The sequence below is a fragment of the Vicia villosa genome, unplaced genomic scaffold, assembly GCF_029867415.1.
Source record: "Vicia villosa cultivar HV-30 ecotype Madison, WI unplaced genomic scaffold, Vvil1.0 ctg.002544F_1_1, whole genome shotgun sequence".
NCBI classification, from domain to species: domain Eukaryota; kingdom Viridiplantae; phylum Streptophyta; class Magnoliopsida; order Fabales; family Fabaceae; genus Vicia; species Vicia villosa.
In genome coordinates this window covers 193,783-214,411 of record NW_026705963.1, presented here as the reverse complement: position 1 = coordinate 214,411, position 20,629 = coordinate 193,783, and the positions used below count along the sequence as shown (strand labels likewise).

Sequence of the window (20,629 nt, the reverse complement as noted above, 5' to 3'; positions counted from 1 at the left end):
TGTAAAACATAAGCACTCATATTGAATATTTCAGGTTTTAAAAGAATACTTGTAATGTAGTTTATTTGTCTATTTTATCTATTAATATATCTAAAATTTGTTTTATGTGTATAGTTAATTTTAATTTTTCATATTTCAAAAAATTTCATGATATTAAGTTGGATTTATTTAAAAAATAAATATATCTATTAATTTGAAAATATATGTTTATTTTTTATTTTAATACAAGTTTTAATCTATAAATATCATCTACTTGCTTACAATTTGTATTTTTTATATGACCAACATGATACTTGTCTTAATATTATTGGTGGGTCAACAAGTCAAGTTCTATTTATTAGGAATCATTGGGGGTGTTGGTGTCACTCTTGGCTGCATATAAAAAACGAAGCGTTGTTTATATATTATAAGTGGAAGGCATGTAAATAAATGAATACATTGTTTGCCCTAGTGGCTCAGCTCTTGCCCTTAGTCTTCTACCTTCTCCAAGGTCTGGGGTTCGATCCCCTCCCAGATCTTTTGTTCATTTTATTTTTAGTTTTAGCTGTTTTGTATTCTGGTCAACAATATTATGATGCTTTTTTTTTCCAACTTTTTCTTTTAACAATTTATTTACTTATACATAATTTAAATTTTAAGAATGTTAATTTTACTTTGATAATTTTTATAGGTCAATATAATTTATTTAAACGTCAAAATAATTGTTTTTAAATACAATAACTTTTAATTTAAATTAACGTGAGATTTCTAAATTTAGACATAATTTATTTTTTAAATTAAAAAAAATCAAATTTTATAAAATACATTTAGCGTCCAGATTTTGTAAGTTAATTTTTTTTTAATTTAAGTAAACATCAAGTTTTTAAATAAAAAACAATATTTTTTTAAATTTTAAAAAAAACAAAATTAACGTGAGATTTTATAAGATTAATATAATTCATTTTTTAAATTAAAAAAAAATCAAATTTTACTAAATAAATTTAGCGTTAGATTTATTAAGTTAAATTTTATTTTTTTTTAATTTAAATAAACATCCAGTTTTTAAATAAAAAAATAATATTTTTTAAATTTAAAAAAAATTAAAATTAACGTGAGTTTTTATAAGATTAACATAATTTATATTTTAAATTAAAAAAAAATCAAATTTTACAAAAAATATGTTAACGTATTTAAATAAAAAATATGTTAATGTATTTTAAAAAAATGTTATTGATTTTTTTAATTTAAATGAATATCAAGTTTTTAATTTAAATAAATAAATATGCAGTTTTTAATTTAAATAAATAAATAAATAAATATGCAACTTTTCTATTATTAATTTTAATTTAGTAATGTTTATATGTTAATGAGGGGGTGCAGGTTGCAAAATTAAAATATAATGAGGGGGTGCAGGCAGCAAATAGCAATACCAAAAATAATGCATTTGTTAATTTGCTGCATTTCTCATTTTGCTTCCCAACGATTTTTCTTTTATTTTTTCAATTTTTTCAGCACTCAATTAATGCATAATCATTGGCTTGCAGCATTTTCAGCTTTACTGTACAATTTGCATTGGAAACAGCAATGTGAGAAACTATCATTAAAGCATTTTTATTGTGTGTGTTTGGTACACCATAGCATCCATGGGCCCAATTCAATCCAATGGTACCCCAATTCAATCCAATGGCAGAAAAGCATTTGAAACAAAAAAAAAAAAATTAAGTCTCTCACGGTGAGAGACCTAAACAGGCCTCTCACCCTAGCCTGAGCCTTATGTTTGATGGTTACTGGACTGGACAACTGTTTTCTTGATTTTGCTTGATATGTCTATGCACCACATAAAATAATATAATTTCTAATATAATATTATTTATTGATATATAAAATATATTATTTATATTATATATAAAATATATTTTTTATTCAAAATATTAAATAATGAGAAGAGAAGAAAAATAATAAATTGAGATTTTTTTCTTTACTTTATTTGATATGTCAATGAACCGAATAAAAATAGTATAACTTTTATTATAACATTTTTTTGATATATAAAATATTAATATTATATTTATGAATTAAAATATTAAATAATAAGAAAGAGAGAAAAAATAATTTTTTGATCTTTTTTTGATAATTAGTGTTTGGGACAAAAAGTTGTCCCATGGTTTAGTGGGGGACAAGAAATTATGGTTTTGTCCAGTACCTTACCATATTTTTTGTCCAGTACCATGATTAGTTTTTACATCAAACAGAGTACAAAAAAAGTTGTCCTGTCCAGTACCTCGTTTTTTAGCAAATCAAACGCACCCTAAGTATTGCTACCGTTGACAAGGTCATGTTTTGACTTGGAATTGGTAATGTATCAATGGAGTCGTTCATATTAATGGAAGACTTTTCAACAAACACTAATTTTGTAATTTTTTTCATTTTTTTATACAATAATTGGTTGTATTTATAGTCTTTATAGATGTGGTGGGCGGGCCTTCCCCGCCCCACCCTTATTTTATTTTTTGCGGATAATGTCATTGTTTTAAGTCTGGAATAGCAACTATGTCTACTCCGTCCTACACTATTTTTTTTTAGTCGGACATGCTCGTTTTACATCCCTACCCTAAAGTGGTGATTAAAGGGTTCCCACTCCTAGGGGTGAGGGAAACCCCATTACGCATACCTAGGGGTAGGGATGGGATATCAACCCTTTGCCAATAACAGAACCAAGTGACGTTTAATAAAACTTCGAGCACAATCTGAGAAAGATAAACTATCTCCCAAAGCATCAAAATCGAGATATAGCACAAACATCATTAGGGGTGTTCGCGGTGCAGTTTGGACGATTTTGACGTAAAAAATCATCTGAACCGCGAGAGAAAAAAGTTTGCGGTTTGGTTTGGTTCGGTTGGCTTTTAGAAATAAAACCAAATCAATGCGGTTTGGTTTGGTTCGGTTTTTTTACAAAAATTTATTGAACCATACATCACATATATAGAGCTATCAATATGGGCTACCCGGCCCTAGCGAACCCTGGGCTTTTCAGGGCTGGGCCAAAAAGACACTGTATAATATGGGCTCGAGATTTACTACCCGAGCCCGGCCCTAAATGAGCTTTTTTTATTTAAAAAAAATTAAAATAAAAAACTCCATAATATTTATTATAAATTAAATTAAAAATTATGTTATTTTAAACATAATAAATTTTTAAGGACTATATTATCTCTTATAAATACTATAATGTGTTTCTAAATACAATATATATCTAAATTGTATAAAATAATACTTGAATATTTATTATAAAAGAAAAACTAATATAATACGATGAAAAAATGTTGATTACATTAATGTATAATATTTAAAAGAGAAAGATTGAATAAAATAGAGATAAAATTTAGTGAAGTGAAAAAAATTAATATGCTATTTTGGAGTAAGATAATATAAATATTAATATATTTTTTAAAATTTATAATTATGCGGGCCTGATGGGCTACCCACGGCCCATATGGATTAGCCCTAATGGGTAGAGGGCTTTTCAGGGCTGGGCTAAAAAGGCCCTGAAAAATATGGGCTCTAATTTTAAGGTCCAAGCCCTGTGATTTTCCGGGCTTGGCGGGGCAGCCCATATGGGCTATCCCATTTTGACAACTCTACACATATAGATGACAACATAACTTTGTATTTAGTCATTTATGCGTTCAAATAACAACAAAATTCATCATATTTAGATAACAACTTTATATTTAATATACAAAAATAAGATTAGATAAAAGTGGAATAAAAAACATAAAATGATAAAACATTATCAAAAATATAATAACGAAATAGAAAAAAAGAGGGGATGAAAGATTAGAGAAGATGAAAAAGAAAGAACATAGGAGAGAATAGATTAGATAAGAAGATGAATAATAAAAACATAATTTGAAGAGAGATCAGAAGAATAAAAATAATAAGATGAAAACGAAATAACTTATTAGATGAAAGACTAGAAAAGAAAATGTGATATGTACTTGAAAAAGAAGATGAGAAGAAGGCGCAGTACCGCTATGAGAGATTTGAGAAGACTTAAACTGAAACCTTAAGTGTGAATAAGAGAAAATCATTCATAATTGTAAGACTAAGGCATAATAGGTTTGAGTTTGAGTTGAATATAGGTTAAGTGAATTTTAAGGGTTGTAAGATAAATCGGTTTGGTTCGATTTGGTCAGGTTTGTAAAATAGAAACCGCAAACTAAACCGAATCACGTGGTTTGTTAAAAAATGACTCAACCTCATTCGAACCAAATGCAATTTTTTGCGGTTTCGGTTTGGTTTGATTCGGTTTTGCGGTTTTCTATTGAGCCGGTTTGATTTTGAACACCCCTAAACATCGTTACAAATTTAAAAAGAAGGTAAGTGTGCGAGTCTATATATATATATATATATATATATATATATATATATATATATATATATATATATATATATATATATATATATATATATATATATATATATATATATATATATATATATATATATATATATATATAAAAGTGGGGTTCAACTTACTCCAAATCATAACCTTTAAATTGAATCTAACCTGATGGTTAAATTAGCATTTTTCTTAAATGACCATTCGATTAAAGTTAATTGAAAGGGTTTGATTTGGAGTAAGCTAAAAAAACTAACTCTTGGAGTAAGTTGAACCTCTCTCTCGCTCATTTATGTGATCGAACGCTCATTTATCAGATTTATCTCTCTTTTATAGAATGATTGTCTCATCTCTAGAGTAACCTGTTTGACTTGGGGGAATGAGAAATTAATGTGTCTCCTATCTGTTGTAATGTGGAATAAGTTATGGAGAAGTTAACCACGCTCGCCTACATACCAGGAGATTAATTGCTCACTCCACATATTCTCGGAGGCTGTTGCTACTTCTAAGGGGCCTAGCATCCATGTCCAACTTAGTTATAAATACCTCAATCTTGAAGTTAATAAGATCAATCTCATTCTCACAAAGAAAACTGCATACATAAAGCTTGTCACCCCCTGTGTTAGTTAGCTCTCACTTGCACAACATACGTAAAAATCTATGACAACCTTAATCATTAGGGGTTGTCAAATATTGTACTTTTAAGCATGTATAATTGACGCCTACCGTAGAGTCCGGTAAAACTGATCTAGGCCACCACAACTAAACTTTTCCGAATTTTCTCCCTCATGTTCCACCTTTCTGGCCATCGTGGTGAACAAAAATACAAAACTTTGGCTAGCAAAAAAAGTGCCATATTGGCGATGGGCGCCATTATGGACGCCACGATAAATAGGCTTTTGGAGGATGATCTCCTCTATATCCATCACCATCAGCGGGGCATAGATCCTTCTGACGAGTAGGAGATGCTAGACCCCTAACCTATTTCAGATGAAATATGGGGGCGCACGTTCCAAACATCTTTAAGCCTCATTCATTGGCAAAGTTTGATGGGTGTTGCAATTCATATGAATATGTCGCCTTCGTTAACATGCAGATGGCTATCGTTAGAGTCCCTGACTCCTTGAGATGCAAGCTCCTATCAGATACCTTCAGAGACGTGACCCTAAGATGGTATATGGTTCTTTTTCGACTCTCCATCACCAACTATCAAGACTTGGTGAAGAATATAGTCTATTAATTTGCAACAAATAGTCATAGAAAGATGGTCGCCACCAATCTATTTAATATTCGCCATGACCCATCAGAGTTCCTGAGTGAGTATCTATCTCTCCCTCTTGGATTTGAGATTTGAGATTCGAGATTCAATCGATTACTTACTTGGCCAATAAAAATTGTGATTACAAAAAGTGAAAGATGGTTTAAAGAATAGAAGGACTACAATTTTTAGCTTACTATGACACTTTAATTCCACAAGGACGTTTTTCTTCCACTGCATCCTTCTTATTGCGATAATCACAACATAGAAAAAGACCTTGCCATGGCTTCGAGCTTGTAGAGAAAATTGAACCTGCGTGGACGGGTATACCCTCGTTTGGAGCAAGATCAACTTGGCATAGAAAATTGTCTTTGACAAAATCCCACAAAACAAGAAAACATGGTAAACAAATTATTACACGCGTATCAAATTCATAACTAAGAACAACCACCAGATCTAACTAATTAACTAACTAGCTCAACTAACTAATGTAACTAATTTATATCTTATTACTAACATACTTTTTTTGATCCGAGTATTGCATTTGATAACAATATTGTTTCATTCTCTTCTGGGGATGGAGGTCTCCCACAAACTCTACTGAGGCAGAATGATTAGAGGTTCAGAATCAGTGGTATGAAGTGAGCCTGCAATTGCAAATAAATAGTGCACCAAAATGAAAAAAAAAATAAAAAATTTAACTCTGCATTTAAATTAATAATATAATAATATTAAGAACATAGTACTTTATATACCTGAATGATACAAATCCTGAGATGTACTATAAGTGTTATAATCTGATGATCTTGAAGGAGACCTGGGAGGTGAAAAGAGACAAGGTTTTGGTGGTATTTGCAAAGATTCCAAGCTACCTTCCATCATATCAACCACTTTACTCATTGCAGGCCTATGTGATGGATCAGTTTGGATGCACCATAAGCTTACTATAATCATCTTTTGAACAATTTGTTTATCAAATTCACTTTTAATGCTTCGCAATCTAGGCTCTTGATTCAGTTCAAGACGCTTGTAAACCCAGTGTGGAAAATAAATTTCACTCGATCGTTCAACTTCAACGACATTGTTATTCTGTTTTCCCCCAACCATTTCTAAAACCATCATTCCATAGCTATAAACATCAGATTTGTGAGAGACACCACCGAAATTTCTAGAAAACACTTCAGGAGCAATGTATCCTGCAGTACCTCTGGTGCCCAATAAAGATATAATACTTTCTTTTCTTGGACATACTTTTGCAAGTCCAAAATCCGAAACCTTAGGACAAAAATCATCATCTAAGAGTATATTGTGAGGTTTTATATCAAAATGCAAGATTTTAGTATTGCAACCCTTGTGCAAATACTCTAACCCTCTAGCTACTCCAACTGCAATATTGTAGATAGTCTTGCAACTCAATTGAAGATTTAGCTTTAATGGATCTTTGTCTTCATATATGAACTTCTCAAGTGATCCATTAGGCATGTAATCATATATCAAAGCCCTTTTAGTACCTTCTAGATAGAATCCCAATAAACTAACAATGTTAACATGAGAAGTGACACTAATACTAGCAACCTCGTTGATGAATTCTTCACCATTACCATTGGATTCGCTTAATACTTTTACTGCCACGAGACTTCCATCTTGTAATTTTCCTTTGTATACGCTGCCATATCCTCCTTGACCGAGTTTGTTTTTGAATGAATTTGTTGCTTTCTTTATCTCTGCATAAGTGTATCTCTTAGCTGCAAGGTGACCATGGTTTTTCAGAAACAACTCAATTATTTGGTATGGTGGGTTTTTATCGTTGAAAAAACGCCTTCTCAAGAACCAACCCAAAATTGCTAGAACTACAAGTACTCCGGCAGAAGATGCAACTGCAACCACTATAAGACGGGTCTTTTTAGAATTATCTGCCAAATAAAATTTGATATGATTAAATTGAATAAAACGATTGATATCATTGATTGAAATATAGATTGAATTTGTTGCATATAATATAAAAAATTTCAGTAAACTATAGCAGTACCTTGTTGACAATAAAACTGTCCGTAGTCATCAAGACGACATTGACCTCCATCAAGATCATGACAGGTAGAACAATTCTGAGAAACTTGTAATTTGATTGCAATTTCATCACTTAAGGAGTTAAAAAGTTCATCTGGATCAAGACGTTTAACCTCAAAACTCGTTGGAATCTGAGCCCTCGAACATCCTCTGAGATGATTCGAACTCGAAGAAACAAAATCAGTTATAACTACAATAGCTTTATTACTCTTTATATCTGAATCTGAAACACCATTCAAGCTACCGTTGTTCTCGTTTCTACAGATGGAAGTAGAATTAGAAACAGAATAGTACTGTTGAAGATCGACTGTGTTGCTGCTGTTGCATCCGTAAACAGTTACGTAATTCTGTAAACGAGACGAAACCAAAGGCGTGTTGACAGTAAACTTAGAGTTGTAGCTTAGAATGTCGCAACTTTTTTTCAGCAGTATGTCGTGGAGATCGTCGTCTTTGATTGTGATTGTGTAGGGATCGATTTTGGTGATATCGAACCATGTTTTGTTGTTTTGGATGGTTTTTTTGGCTTGTGGTTCGGTGTCGTCGCAGCCGTGGATGATTAGCATGCCACAGTTTGGGTGTTGTGTGGTTGTGAAAGGAAATGAGATTTGTCCGAGATATCCGCAGTTTATTGAAGATGGACAATTAGCTGATGCTAGAAGGAGTTGAACTTTAATGAAGAATGACAGAAAGAGGAGCTGATGTATGAGTGAAAACATGATGAATGGTTCGTGTGGTTCTCTATGGTAGGGGTGATGAACAGTTTATTAGACTATTAAATGCAATCATTTCCATCATTTTTTTATTGAATTGATGATATTTGACAAGGTCAAAATAAGAAATGCAATTATTGTTGACTTGGAACTGGAAAACCTACCACTGGTACCGTCATTGATACGAGCTAAGTAGATTTTTTAACAAATAAAGTTAAAAACTGTGCCTCCGAAGGTACCGGGGAGTTTGCCGATTTCATTTCTTATACTCTAAACCAAGGATTTTTTTTAAGAGTCTTCAGCAATATATAATCTAAGACATGTGCTTATAATAAGTGGAGGCAATCTTCATTCTACAAATGGGTTTGGTAGAGTTGAGTAAGACTTAACCACATTTTTTAATAAGATATCAAGAGTCTCTTTTAGATCCGGTCACTCCATCGGATATAGTTTTCACTATCACATCATCCACCATTTATTTTTTACGCTCCAGTTGTCTAGTTCTGGATGTGTAGAACTAGTTAGGCCTAACCACTTGTTTTTAAATATTAAATATATATTAATAATAATTAAAACTTTTAAATTCAGAAGAAAAAAAATATAAATAATAAATGCTTTTTCATGCGCTCGGCCATCCATTGGCCGAGCCTACACATGAAAAAAAATTCTTCATTCTCTCGTCCATGCATTGGCCGAACGTGAACAACAAAGCGTGGCATAATGGAATATTATTTTCAAACTGCGGCATATTGAAACTTTCTATTTCAAACAGTGACATATATGTAAAAAAATCGTAAACCAAGATCTTGATTTGAATCAAGAAAGTTGTAAATCCAATAATTAAAATATATTTCACTCGTGAGGTCAACTTTGGTGTTGATATTTTTTCACCTCCCTGAGTCGTGACAACTTCCATGACCAACATTTCATAACTAAAAAAAGATGGATATTGTTACTGAAGTAAGTCGTTAAAAGCAGGTTTAAAAACTGGATCGGATAGGCTAGTTGAACTGTGAACTATTGAACCAATCGAATTCGGCTAAAACAAGTTAAAATCGGTATAAACAAGTAAACCAGCGGTTTTGAAAAATCAACGAGTTAAATGTTTGCTTATATTTTTTTAAGACAGCATGATGCAATAAAATTAAAATATAAATAGACTTTATTCAAAATGTATTTAAAACAAATTTACATCCTTAAAATTAAATTTATTAGACACTAAGCTATTTTGTTATTTACTTTATGTTGTAATTAAATTTTGATCAAAATTCGTTTAGATTTGTATTTTCTACTATTTTGTTGTGTGTGATGATTATGTTTAAAATTTAAATTTATGGAATGAACTTCTCAAATTTTGAAATTTTGTAAGTGTCGTGATTTTTTTTAGAGACAGAGTTATCTGATTCGACCGATTTAATAACTATATAATTTTGTGGGTTAAATATGTTTTTAGTCCCTATAAATAACCCAAAATCTTGTTTTAGTCCCTATAACATTTTCGTTCAAAGAATGATCCTCATAAAGTTTTCCGTCTCCAATTTTGGTCCATACCGTCAACTTTCATTAACGGAAGCTGACGTGGCATGCCACGTGGAAGACAGCTTGGCAAAAAATTTAAAACGTATTAGATTGAGGGGGTTTTAAACCTCCTCTAAATAAACCCATAAAATTTTAGAAACAAAGTTCTCACAGACATTTCATCAAACACCTTAGATGCACCATTTAAAATTACAAATTCATTAACAAATTCCATTAAAGCCTTCACAAATTCAAACCTGTAAACAATACAAACCGAACCAATTCCTATGGAAAGAAAAGAAAAATGTGAATACAATTTAATAAGATTGTTTCTAGATCACGCATTACTATTGATCATACTGTATTTTTATCAATTTTTCATGATATAATTTATCTCATTTTGCATTTCATTACTAAAGGTACCGAGCAATTACAAGTGCTTATTATCGTGGAGCTGTTGGCGCTTTATTAGTCTGTGATGTTACCCGCCACGTAACATTTGAAAATGTGGAGAGATGGCTAAAAGAGCTGAGAGATCACACCGATGCCAACATTGTCGTGATGCTTGTAGGCAACAAAGCAGACCTGCGTCATTTAAGAGCAGTTTCGACATAAGATTCTACAGCTTTTGCTGAACGGGAGCATACATTTTTTATGGAGACATCTGCCCTTGAGTCCTTGAACGTTGAAAGTGCCTTCACAGAAGTGTTGACACAGATATACCGCGTTGTAAGCAAAAAGGCCCTTGAGATTGGTGATGATCCGGCTGCTTTACCTAAAGGATAGACGATTAATGTTGGTTCTCGCGATGAAGAATCAGCTGTGAAGAAAGGTGGATGTTGTTCTGCTTGAGTATATTGTAAAAATCAATGTATTTTACTCCGAAATTTATTTCCTGTTTATACCATGTAGAGATTGAACTGGCAGAATGAGGATGATTGGTTAGAGATGTTCAATATTAGAAAAATGTTTAGGAAACATGCAATTTTATTTTGTGTTATATATATTTTGCGTTGTTTTGAGATATTCATTCATCTAAATGTTTGTTCTTTTATTGGTCCTATGGAATTGGTTCGGTTTGTATTGTTTATAGGTTTGAATTTGTGAAGGCTTTAATGGAATTTTTTAATGAATTTGTAATTTTAAATGGTGCATCTAAGGTGTTTGATGAAATATTTGTGAGAACTTTGTTTCTAAAATTTTATGGGTTTATTTAGAGGAGGTTTAAAACCCCCTCAATCTAATGCGTTTTAAAATTTTTGCCAAGCTGTCTTTCACGTGGCATGTCACGTCAGCTTCCGTTAATGAAAGTTGACAGCAGGGACCAAAATTGGAGACGGAAAACTTTATGAGGATCATTCTTTGAACGAAAATGTTATAGGGACTAAAACAAGATTTTGGGTTATTTATAGGGACCAAAAACATATTTAACCCTAATTTTGTTAAAGAGAATTATTTATTCAACCAAATTATTTGGTTTAATCTTGTTTTATCATGCGATTCAACCAATGACTCCGTAGTTCGACCAATAAATCAATAACTCAGTACCCTCATCAGTTTGATGATCAAATTGATTTTTAAAACATTGGTTAAAAGTTATGAATGATCATCGTTTATCCTATTTTTTAATGTTACTAAAAACTTGTGTAATTTTTATATTTTGTCATTTATTTTTTATAATTGTAATACAACGTCTTTTGCATTAACTCTTCTCTAAGAGCATCTCCAACCATGAACCCATTTTTGGATTCTTTGTGAGACCTATTAAGCCACGTCAGCTTGAAGCAACTCAATTAATTTTTTACTCCAATGGTGCAACTCTGAAGAACTCATATTGGGTCCCACAATTTTACTTTATAAATGAATATTTTATTCATATTAAATTTTATATTATTTAAAATAATAATTTTAATTATTTAACTTAAAATTGATATAAAATAAATAAAATTCAAATTTAACTGATAATTTAAAATGATAATTAAAATTAATCTCAAATACATGACATATAATTAAAAACAATAAAAATAAATAACATCACATAATTAATCAAACTTAAATTTCGTCATCTTCATGTCCAAAACGTTCCCAAACATATCGACTAGATCTCCTTGAAGTTGACGATGAACTTGTTTTTCACGAATATTTACTCTTCTTTTTAGTCTTGTTGCAAGATTCGGATGAGGACCGCTAAATATTTCAGTTGTTGAGTTATTGTTATCCACATTATCATAAGAGTAATCAAAATTACCTCCATATGTATGTTGTTCGTCTTCCACGATCATGTTGTGCAATATGATGCAGGCATATATGGTATATTTTAGGGTCTCCATGTGCCAGGCACGCGCTAGGCCATGTATAATTGCAAATCGAGATTGAAGCACTACAAATGCCCGCTCCACATCTTTTCTAGCTGATTCTTGATGTTGAGCAAATAATTTTTTCTTTTCTCCCTGTGGCATTGGAATGGTCTTAACAAATGTAGCCCACTCAGGATATATACCATCTGCTAAATAATACCCCATATTATATGATGTCCCACTGATTGTATATTGCACATTGGGAGCATGTCCTTCCAAAATATCGTTAAACACGTTGGATTGGTTTAACACATTAATGTCATTGTTTGAACCTGCAATACCAAAAAAAGCATGCCAAATCCATAAGTCTTGTGATGCCACTGCTTCAAGCATGATTGTGGGCTTACCATGATCACCTCGACAATACTGTCATTTCCATGCAACAGGACAATTTTTCCATTCCCAATGCTTACAATCAATGGAACCCAACATACCTGGAAAGCCACATGACTCTCCCATTTGTAAAAGATGTTCAACATCAGTGTTGTTAGGCTTTCTCAAATACTCAGCCCCAAATACAGCATTCACGCCCTGAACGAATCTTTGTAAGCACTCAATTGAAGTTCTTTCACCGATTCGAACATATTCGTCTACAGAGTCAGCAGGAGACCCATACGCCAACATACGAATAGCAGATGTACATTTCTGCAATGGTGAAAGACCCATTTTACCAGTTGCATCGACCCTCATTTGGAAATATTCATCATGATTTCCAAGAGCATCTACAATTTGAAGAAATACATGCCTATGCATTCTGAACCTTCATCGGAATTGAACATCTGTGTATACTGGATTTTCTGAGAAGTAGTCATTGAATAATCGATTGTGCCCTTCTTCACGACCTCGATCTACCGTTGTCCTTTTCTTTGGCTGAGAGGAACTTCCAGTTTGACGTTCATTCTAAATTTGTTGTTCTTCATCATTGTCGTCAATAAATTCTTCTTCAATCAAGTCCCAAAATTCTTGATCGTAATTATCTGAATTGTCTGAATCCATTTTAGTGAGTAAAGAATGAGAGAAAATTGAGAGAAGAATAAGATGAGAATGAGAAAACAATGACATAAGTGGTAGTATATATAATGGTTTGAATAACGGCTAGTTTGAATAACGGCTAGTTTGAATAACGGCTACTTTGAATAACGACTACTTTGAATAACGGCTATATTTATTATAATTTAAAGTGGTACTGATGACCATTTTACATAGATGTTGATAAATTAAAGTGGTATTAATGACCATATTACATAGATGTTGATAAATTAAGGTGGTACTAATGACCATTGGTACTAATGACCATTTTACATAAGTGATACTAACTACATTCCATATTTTTTTCATCTTATTACAATATTTTTCATGAATATCTCGTTGACTATCGCTCATAGTAGAAGTGTCTTTCATCATGATTTGAATTACCTTGACTTCTATCTCGTCCTCCTTACATTATGCTAGTCTTTCCATTGCCGTTGTTCTTTTAATCCTTTCATCTTGCTTAGCAGTTGGAATTTCATTTGCCTTACCCTTTCTTTTTGCTGCTTTTTGTCCCATTGGACGCTCCATTGGTGATGAAGAGTTAAACTCATAACTTGAAGGTGTGTTTGGGTTCTCCTATGATACCCCACTAGCAGAAGTCTTTGTTATTTTTGAAGAACTTCTAATCGATTCTCCCATCCATTTAGGTTCATCTTTTAACAGTCGCCATATGTACTCACGATTGAATGTTGTACCTTGATCCTGAGCAAAAAAAGCATGTGCAGTGGCCATGATATCGTTCTCCGATGTCCCGCTTTTGTTTCCATTAACAGCTTGTTTGTAACACCCAACAAATTTTTGAACCAAGCCATTTATTCGATGCCATCGACATTTTAATTGTCCCCCTGACTTTTCCCGCGATTTTCCACGATACTCGTTATAATTGGCAGCGACTCTTACCCAAAAACTCTCAGCCTTTTGGTCAACTCCCACAATTGGATCCTTTGAAACATTGAGCCATGATTGGATAAGAAGTATATCCTCATCCCTTGTAAATTGCTCTCGAGATTTTTTTTAACGACAACACTTTTCTGTTTCACCACCAACTTGAGTAGAATATGGTGGAAGTTGACAACCAGACATCGGTTCATGACGAAAAAATTCCATACTATTAGAATTCATTTGAGGGCTAGGAAACATATTTGGATTGTTTGGTGACGGAAAAAAATGGCGGGGTTTGTTGACACCGATGGAATTTGAGAATTTTGAGAATTAAGATTTTGAGAATTTTAAGAATTAGGATTTTGATAATTTTGCATGAAATTGAACATAGCTTGTTGATAGTGAAAATGATTAGGATCCATTTGACCTAAGCAATTTTAAGTTGAAGTAAAAAGATGAAAATTTGGATGAAATTTTGAGAGAGAAACTTAAAATTTAAAAGAAAATGAAAGGGAATGAAAATTGGTGTTGGTATTTTTTCCTAAAACACTATATTTATAATTGAAAAATTAAGTTAAAAAAATAAGAAACTAGTCGTTCAACAACGGCTACTTGAATTTTATAATATAAAACAAAAAATAAGAAACTAGTCGTTCAACAACGGCTACTTGAAACTAGTCGTTCAACAACGGCTACTTGAATTTTATCATTCCAGCTGTAGCAATGGGTATGCCAAAAAACAACTGCCAGGTGGAAAACACGTTGAGGAACTCGTGAGAAACTTAGCATTGGAGCTGGTCTAACATCATTAATCTAAATTTACTTTTTTAAAGAATAAATTGAGGTTTCCAATGAACCTCTTCTCTCGTACATCCATAATTCTATAACTCATAAATTTCTCTGCAATTGATATACCATTACCGTTGTGTTTTGTTTTATAAGCAAATTGCATTAAGACTAAAGTATAGGGTTAAATATACAAATTTCTGTAATATTAACGAGATTTGATTTTAGTATCTAGTAAAGTTTTTTTTGTAAAATAAATCTCGTAATATTTCAGCTTACGTGGAATACTTAATTCTTTTATTTATTTTTTATATATATTGTATTTTTTAAACTTTTTTATATCAATTTTTTTTGTAATAATTCTTTTCTTATTTTTTTTAAATTATATTTTAATAGTTTACTTTTTTATTAAAAAAATCATATTTGGGCCTATACATATGGTAGGTCCTTGAGTAGCCCATTTACTCAACCTGTTTTGAATTTGTTTACCAATAAGTGAGTTTGGTTTATAAACTCTAATATGTTTTCACTACTAGCTGATGTGGGAGTTCTTAGCATTACAACAACATACCACACACTTGCTTTGAGGGTGCTTCCAGACTCATAATTTCTCTGCACATATCTTCAATCATGTCGTGCATCCTGACACGATAATCATCAACTTTTACCAGACTCTTATCAATCAACTACATGATCATGAAAAATGGGGCTTGAGTTGGAACTAACAGCTACACTACATTCCAATATCATCTTCATCAGTGCTGCACCACAACAACCAAAAGCTTTGCGGAGTCGACATTTCGCTTTGCTTAAGTATACTTGTTAGCTACGTACGTGCATTCTTCAATAAATTAGAACAACTTGAGTGAGGTTAGATAACAATATGCATGTGGTACTTACAAGTAAAAGGTGGTCTTACTGCATATCATGGTCCTGTAAAAAAAGTAGAAGAATACTTTGCTGGCATTGGAACCGTTGTTCCTGATTGTAATGGAAAACAAGCATTGTGGCAAAGGGATAGTGAAACTAACCATATCAGACGCAAATCCTCTTATCTATGTTTGCATGCATTTTGTATAAGTTACATCTTGTTTCAATATGGTGTTTCAATATAGGCCTTGTTGCAGCTATGTGTCTTATTGTTGCATTTACTCCACTTTCAATATTGATGCTAGAATGTATGATTCTCTTTCCAGGACTAAATGGAAGGAGACTAAATGAAACAATTACTTACTCAGTTGATTTAGGACTGTGTTAAAATGGCTCCTAAAAGGGGCCAAATATTAAGTATATCTTTGAACTTCAACTGAAAAATTAGATATATCCAAGATATTTTGAATTTTCCAACAACACAAACTTAACTTAATTCAAATAACTCAAGTAAGAAAAATTAAATTCAAAAAGTTGAAAAGTAATAAATGTTACTAATTTAAATTTCACCAAGAGTGTTGTATACAAATGAACACAATAAAAATGAATCATAATTGGACTCTTACTACAGTAACAACCAATTTACACCAAACACAAATTAAGAACCAACGATTATAATTTATATGCATGCTTTATGAGTTGAACTCAAACATTAGAAGTAATGTTTGTTTTAAATGTGGTTCAGGGAATGTAGTGTTTGCAGCAGCAGCTCCTGGCGGTGGAATCGGCATACCATAAACTTGAGGATTGTTGAACACATCACGTCTTTCTCTAGCTCTTCCAAAAAAGTAACAACCAAAACCAAGAACAAAGCAGAAGAAGATTAAAGGAAGAGAAATTACCATTACCATTCCCATCTTGATTTTCTCTGTTTCCTAAGCTTATGTTGTGTGTTTGTGATTCTCTTTCCAATTCATGGTCTCAATGATGTTACATATATGGTACTGAAAGTGTGAGAGTGAGGATGATAAAAAAGTCCCACATCGAAATTTCTTTCAGAATTAAAAGTCTTTATAAAGCTGTTTAAAACAACAGTTGTTAAAAATTTGGATATTAGGCTGCTATGTAATGCAATTTGGTCTTTAAGCCCAGTATAATATTTTCATGATTAATTAGTAAAAAAAATGTAACTTAATTAATTAGTAAATAAACGTAAAAAAAAAAAGAAAAATAAAGAAGGTTAAAAAAGAAAGAAAGTAATAAAAATCCACCTGGATTTTAATTAATAAATTAAAAATTAAAAGAAAAATCCACATAGATGCCAAGTCACTACTAAAATGGAATCTTTAGTGAAATAGTGCATCTAGGGGCTTAACTGACGGAATCTTGATATTGCAAGGGGGTTTTAAAAATAATTTTTTTACAGGGGCTTAATGCAAAACTCGCTAATATTACAGTGGATTTTATATATTTAATCCTAAAGTATAAAGGGTACTTGAACCCTTACAAAGCAAAAGGAAGCTAAGCTCCTTAGGGAAACAACATCAGGCCCAAACAAAAACAATAAACTAAGACCAAAAACAAACAATCAACGACAATGAAAGCAAAGAGAGGTGAGAAAAACTGAAGAACCAGCAACCAAACCACATTACAGAGTCATCTTAGCCCATAAAACAAAGGACCATTCAGCCAATCTGATTACTTATAAAAGTTATTGCATGAGGGAGTAACATTAATCTCAAGTATTACACATAAGTATATCAGTTGTTAAATGTTAAGACTATACTTTAATTATTTACTTGTATTAATTAATAAAGCAAGTTATTGTCTCAATCGTTTGTAAAAAACTCTATAGAATTTACTTTGATTAAAAGGCGGCGCTCTTTTCCCATGTGTGTTAGAAAATATAGGATAAGTATTCTTAGTATCGTCTCCTCAGGGATTGATGCGATATTATCGCCGTTCTACAGCTTAGTGTATTTTGAGTTAAGGTTTTGGATGTTTTTAATGTCATGAAAGATAAATAGCATGAAAAGAAATTAAAGACAATAACTTCGGGTTTAAAAACGGTTTGGTGAAACTGTGTCAAGATTAGTGTTCATTAGTTTGCTTCATATGTACTCTAATGATTATATATATGAACTATTCATGATTAATACAATCACGTATCCTCTCGATACCGTTTATCTCTAAAGCAATATCGTGATTATTATCATATCCACCGTCAGATGATCTCTCATGCCGACAATCAACATGATAATCTTAAAAGCTTGATACTTATGATTATCAACTCACAAATCTATCTCTAGAGTTTGTTTATTGATAGATGAATATCTTTTAGGTCTAGCTTTGAAACATATCTCTCAATAGTGATCCAAAACAACAAATGAAACATAAATAACAAGATATTCACCATGTATTAATCATTAACCAAGTTCATACATAATAGATCAAAGAAAGTACATATTTACAAACTAACTACCTCTAATCTTGACACAAGATGAAACTTAGCCCTCCATATCCATGGAAGCTTCAACAACAAGCAACAAACCAAGATTTAGTGACATCAAACTCAAGAAGATCAAAGAAAGATGTTTGGAAATCTTGATTTTATCTTAAGAAAAATGGTTTTTCTCTTCTTCTCTTGCCCTAACTTTTCTTCCAAGTGTGTCTTATCATAAGAACCAAGCTAACCACTCTTAATCATCAATTTTATGTGGCTAAGAACAAAAGTTGAAAAAGTAGGTCCGCTGAGCGGAGCAGGTCCGCTGAGCGGAGCAGTAAAAATATCTGCTTTGTCTTCAAGGTCCGCTGAGCGGAGGGGGTCCGCTGAGCGGACTTGCTGGTGAAAAAAAACGCTGCCCTCTCTGCCTGGGTCCGCTTCAACTCCGCTGAGCGGACCTTCTTGCACAAAAATTCCTCTTTTGGCTTTCCAACCTCATTGCAAGCTTGTTTTGACTATTCTTTTCATTCCATCTTGCCCAAAAATTGTTGAAACCTAAAGAAAAACATAACAAGAGTTAATAAACTAACTTAATTTAGAAAATAAACACAAAGTTATTTATTTACATACTATTATATCAAAAAGTAATCAAATTTGGCACAAGAGTTTCAGAAATACCACAAAACTTATATACAAAATATGCACAAATGGGATTCTAACAACTCTCCCCAACTTTGATCTTTGTTTGTCCTCGAACAAAGCTAGCTCAAAAACATACATCATCGAATCACATAAGGTTAGTAACATCAATTGAATGGTTCAAACTTGAGTTACATACCTACAAGATAAGTCTTCCTTGCTTGTACAAGATTCTAACATGACTTTGAACCACTTTCTGAACACAAACTTTCAACACAATTGCATTAAGGAGATAATGTTCATGAATGAATCACCTAGGTTTCACTTCACAAAATAATTGAAGGACAATTGCCATGATAACATAAGGGACAGATCACACTCACTATTAATGATGCACATCCAAAACAATTCATATATTCATCTATACTATGCACACGAGACAATAGAGACAAAGATCACTGAGGACTTCATTTGGTTGTAATTTGGCCTGGATTCCAAACAAGTGATATTATATGTACACGTCCATTGAAACAAAAAGGGTGAATGATCATGGAAAGCATTATTTATGTACAACACTACTAATATGTTACCCTTTTGTTTTTCACCATACAATGCATTCTTTCCTTTTCTTTAAATCATAAAATTTTTCTCTTTTATCATATGCTCATTCTTTCTCAAAAATTTTTTTTTTCATTGATTTTCCTTTTTCAAAGAATGCATTGCACCACCATTTTCTTTCTTTTCTTTATCTTTAAGAAACATCTCTCCCCAACTTTAAACATTTCCATCTATAAAGACATCAATGCTTTCCATTCAAGGTTCAAGTACTATTGGGTTAAGTGTTTGCCAAAGAAATTGTCAAGTGAATCACTTCTCTTTATCAAAATTCATTGTGTTTTCCTTTAAGTCACTTGACAAAACAAAAGTTTAGGCTCAAAATTGGTTACAAAAGATCACACACTCACGGGTAGCCTTGTTTAAGGTGGTTTTTCTCATACTACTCAAAAAATTTGCCTCGATCCCTTCTAAGCTCTAATGTCTCATACAAAGCATAGATTAAACATGAATCATTTGAGTTAACATCAATCACTAGAACACTCTTATTTTTGTACACAATGGAAGTCCACTCACTTATCTAGTTTTGTCCTAATTTTGATTCAAACACAAACAAAATTTCTAGAATGCAATGTGATAAAAACTTTGTGTAAAGCCCTTAGTTCATAGTCACCTTATAATCTACAAAGCAACAAAATACTTACCTTGGTATGAACATCATCAAGAATATCATCATCACCATCCAAATTTTTGATGTTGACACACCTTATCACTTTTTCTTCTTTAGAGCATCACTTCTATTCCAAGACAAACACACAAAAAAAATTATATACACCTTAACATATAATATATGTACACTATTCTACTACTAAAACACAATATTATAACAACAAGGGCATAACTTGCCCACACAAGCACACATTGCTTAAACAAAATACTTAATCAACAAAGGCATAAATTGCCTACAAAATATGTTCGGGTGGCACCCACGGCCACCAAAGTACAACAAACCTCATCCTCATATGGATGGCACAAAAGTAGTTACTAACAAAAGCACTAGAAATTATGCTACTAGTTCAACAACAAAAAGTAAAATCAGAGTATTATATAACTAAACATAAACTAAATAAA

At 32.1% G+C, this 20,629-nt stretch overlaps 2 pseudogenes; both read right to left on the bottom strand.

Annotated features, from left to right (window-relative positions):
• Positions 1 to 5,148: 5,148 nt before the first annotated feature.
• Positions 5,149 to 8,650, bottom strand: LOC131639130 (LEAF RUST 10 DISEASE-RESISTANCE LOCUS RECEPTOR-LIKE PROTEIN KINASE-like 2.1; annotated as a pseudogene).
• A 3,326-nt stretch (positions 8,651 to 11,976) lies between these two features.
• On the bottom strand, positions 11,977 to 13,851 carry LOC131639136 (uncharacterized; annotated as a pseudogene).
• Positions 13,852 to 20,629: the final 6,778 nt, after the last annotated feature.